This window comes from Triticum dicoccoides, unplaced genomic scaffold (assembly GCF_002162155.2).
Source record: "Triticum dicoccoides isolate Atlit2015 ecotype Zavitan unplaced genomic scaffold, WEW_v2.0 scaffold62663, whole genome shotgun sequence".
NCBI lineage: Eukaryota > Viridiplantae > Streptophyta > Magnoliopsida > Poales > Poaceae > Triticum > Triticum dicoccoides.
Window position 1 is genome coordinate 1 of NW_021287273.1, and position 4,185 is coordinate 4,185.

At 45.4% G+C, this 4,185-nt stretch overlaps 1 long non-coding RNA gene across 1 annotated transcript; it reads right to left on the minus strand.

Moving 5' to 3' along the window:
* Positions 1 to 351: 351 nt before the first annotated feature.
* On the minus strand, positions 352 to 2,471 carry LOC119347283. The gene is made up of 5 exons (XR_005168240.1): positions 2,136 to 2,471; positions 1,937 to 2,013; positions 1,717 to 1,847; positions 1,315 to 1,408; positions 352 to 510 (listed from the first exon to the last, which is right to left on the minus strand). It is a non-coding gene; the product is annotated as an uncharacterized LOC119347283 (long non-coding RNA).
* Positions 2,472 to 4,185: the final 1,714 nt, after the last annotated feature.

A 4,185-nucleotide genomic window follows, 5' to 3' on the forward strand; every position in this document is an offset into this window, starting at 1 on the left:
GCAGGGAAGTGTAAGAAGGATCCAAGAGTGGATCGAGCCGCCACCACCCACCAGGTCGTAGCTGACCTAGCCGGCAGGGAAGTGTAAGAAGGATCCAAGAGTGGATCAAGCCGCCACCACTCACCAGGTCGCACCTGGCAAGCGACAACTTGCAAAAGCAGATACAAAGGTTGTATCTAATGAGTATAAGGTTGGACCCATAAAATTTGGCTAGCCATAAGTATGATTATAAGAACATACTTTGATTGTATGCAGCATCAACAATATAAGATTATTCACAAAATAGGATAATATTGGGGACACAAAAAGGTCGTTCCTAGATGTTCCGGGCAATCTAATAGTTTGAAAAGACAAACTGAGAACCATACGACAATATAAGCTTGTTACCTTTTTTGCTTAGGCAAAAACAGACATTAGAAACCAAACTGGATGTATCTTTTTCTATGTAGTGATCATGGGAGAGTCCTAGCTCAGACGCAACTCCACATCCAACTGATGAGCAACCTGGTCCTGCATGTACACAGAACAAAAATAATGTTTATTATCCTTCAGGTATGCACCCCAAGTAGCAACTGAAACATTATTGAACTACAAGCAGCTCAAGATAATAACTACAAAATCTTTCCAGAAATAAGTGACTAAGTAAAAAAATTATAAACAAGAGAATGAGGTAAGTAAGAAATCCCAATTGAGCTTGAGAAGGAGAGGCTGTGCATGAGCATCCAAGAACCAGTAGAAGAGCGTCCTCCCACTCTGCTTGTTCATGGTGACATGCTCAGAGAACCGAGAGATGTGCGAACTCCTTGGCTAACCAGGGAGAAATACCACCCTATCAGCTTCCTACTCCCTGTAACCGGCCAAGTAGCAGCGCCAACACCCTAGCAGGCAAAGACAATGCGTGCCTAAACACACATGTCACTAATCCAACAAGCACACACACAACAAGAACCCGTAGCAAGCAAGTGCGGGGGACAGGAGGGGAGTTGGGACTGAAAAGAAATTACCATGGTGGCAACTGGATTTAGATGGAAAAACAACAAAACGAAATTTCATAAAAAGAAAAGCTGCTATAGTCCTTCAATATGTATTTCTAAAACGGATATATCATCTTCATAACATGTTTATTTTCTATCCAAGGCTTGACTGTAGCATAAAATTACACCATGGTAAATCTTGAGAAAGACCGTGCTTCAATTTCAGGTTTAATCGCTTGGTCACAAATTTTAGGAGAAGGGAAGACAACGGCTAGCGGTCACGAGATGAATTGTGCCTCCTAGTTCAGAAACACCAATACACCTAAACGGAGGAACTTACTTCATGTGCCTGAGCCGCCGATACAACTTTACCAGTGCCAATGGGCTACACTGGTTCGTGCGCGACGACCACGTTGCCTAGTCCTTGATCCTGTCTGCAAATAAAACGATCATCTCAGCCTACACCTTTTAGGTGACAATATATGATGATGTTAACAAAGCAAATTTCATAATTCAGATCAGGAAAAATTATTCTAGAAAGTTGATTAATAGCAAGATCTTGTCCCTGCCAAGCAAAATAAAAGTGTAATCATTTGTTAATAAGCACATAAACAACTAAGTCAGCTACTACTCAAATGAACTAAAAGGATTGTAATTAATAGGATGGACTGCTCATTTGAAGAAATTTATTAACAAAAACTTTGGGTGGTTCAGGTGGATCTGAAACGACCTTTGTTCTCACCTCAGGCAAAACATCGCACTTTATCCCGCAGGTGATTGTCAGCCTAAGGAAGTAGGCGGCGATCTGTTGGCTTCTCGAAATGCGCTAACCTTAAGCCATTGCCATGCTTTCTAATGGGCTTCAAAGGTCATCTACACAAAGCAAGCACCTCCAAAGCATCAGTGGTAGGTTCACGGAGGAAAATAGAAACGGTCTGAAGTCCATAGTCAACAACACAGACCATCTTCCAAGATCATACAAAGGAACCCACTCCACTACAAGCTTTCTTTCCATAGCTACTGATGTGTGCAGAAGAGCCTGGAACAGCGGTCAAACAAGATAAATCAGCCAACCATACAGTTCCAAGGTAGCACCAGGATTAGTATTGATAACTAATCCGGTAATCGTCCAAGAGCACAATGAACTAAGAGGAGATTTACCAGATTTGAGTGTCGGGGAGCGGAGAGGTGGAAGAGGGAGTTGGAGCTGAGCCGTGCCAGCCGGGATCTCGATCCAACTCCGGCCGATCAGCCCTGTCATCGCCGGCGAGACCACCCCGTACAACGTGCCCGAGCCCCAGCCTCGTCGCAGCTCCCGATCCAGGAGTGGATCGAGCAGCCGCCAACCTCCAAGTCGCGTCCAGGTTGGGCCCGTCCTCTCCGGCGCCGGCCGATGACCCTCTCTCCTGTCAGCCGCCGCACCTCCCTTTCCTCTTTCCTCTCTATTTCTCCCTCCTCTCCTTCCTTCTCTCTCTCCCCCTCATTTTGTCTCTCGGCTAGGGTTGTGCGCCAGGAGGGGCGCAGGCCGACGCCGGCCGGTCACCCTCTCCCGTCCGCTGTCGGACCTCCCTCTCCTCTCCCCTTTCTCTCCCTTGCATCTTCCTATCTCTCTCTCCTAGGGTTCGTGCGGGATGAGGGGACCGGAGTGTGCACGGCGTGCGGGACGAGGGGATTGGTTTGCGTTGGGTGCGGGCGCGGCGCGCGGATGGGACAAATTCTCTCTCATCGGGCGTCGCTTACCCAGCCAATACGGACACGAGACGAGCCCACCAGTCATTGGACAGAAAAATGAACCATGAGATGAAAATAATTTAACAGCAAGTGAAGATCCAACGGCTCAGGCGCGCCATTGGGGCAGATCCGACGGCCGACGAAGCTCCAATCGGAGAGCCTTGTGGAGGTGAGTTGGCTAGCCTTTTTATAGTTTTAAATGGGACCTCCGTGTACTATACGTGGGGCTGGCCTATTAGTTAGTCCTAAGACTTAATTAGTCAGGGCTTAATTTTAGTGTTAGCTAGCCTATTGTGTCAATGGCCAGTGGGCCCAATCTGTTTAGGATAGATCTCATTTAGTTTATTAGCGGTGTGTCTATGACATATGGACTTACACCTCCCCTGTTGACCCAGTCAACTGCTGATAGGGCAAGACCCAGTCACTAACTTGTGGGTCCCCTTGACCCAGTCGACCAGTCAGCATTGACTTGTCAACTGTTGACTCAGCACCCCCACTGGCCCACTGTCAGCCTCTAATGCAAATAGTTGGGTACAATTGTACCCATAGCATTTAAATATTAAATTAATTTTGAATTGAATTAAATCCAGAAATTAGAAAATCATTTAAATCTTTGAAAATTAAAAAAAATAAACCGCAACTCGGATGAAAATACCTTGTACATCAAAGTTGCTCAGAAAAACGTGAGGATTTTGAATACGTGATCCGTTCGTCTGTCACACGCTCCCAGCATAGCGAACGCGCAACCGCCCCCCTCTGGTTCGTTTGTCTGAAAATGCTAATCACCGAGAATACTTTCCCGGATGTTTTCCCCCTTCGCCGATACCACCTATCCCTGCGTTAGATCACCCTGGCACCACGTATTGCCTTGATATATTTTGTGATGCTTTGTTTGCTCCATATTTACTGTTCCCCCCCTGTGACGCCCGGGTAATTAAGCTACAGTAATCCCCGCTAATGATGCCATGTCACCTCGGTTACTATGGATAAACTCGCGTTAGTTCGGAACCTAGTTCGAAATTCAAATTTAAAACCAAGCAAACAATAAAAGTTTTCAATTATTAAAACTAAAATGTTCGGAGTGAGCCAAATAATGCATACGTAAGTATGGTGGAGAAACCACACTTTTATAAAGGTGTAAAATACTCTAAAATGTTTTAAACAGTAGCAAAAACAATTTGTTGAATGCCTTTTACGATAAATAAAATATTAAGCTATTTTATTTTGTTGCCCAAACTTATGTGGCAGTAGCTAATTACTAACACCAAATTAGGGACTACTTTTATAGTCTATAAAACTAAAATAAAAGAGGAACTAAAATAAAATAGAAAACAGAAAAAGGATAATAAACAAATTAGAACAAAAGAAATAAAAACAGAAAAGCCCCCCCCCCCCCGCTGGGCCTCGTGGCCCAGCTGGCCACCAGGCCGCCCCACGGCCCAACCGGCCAGGACGGCCCACCTAACCCTCCATAACCCCC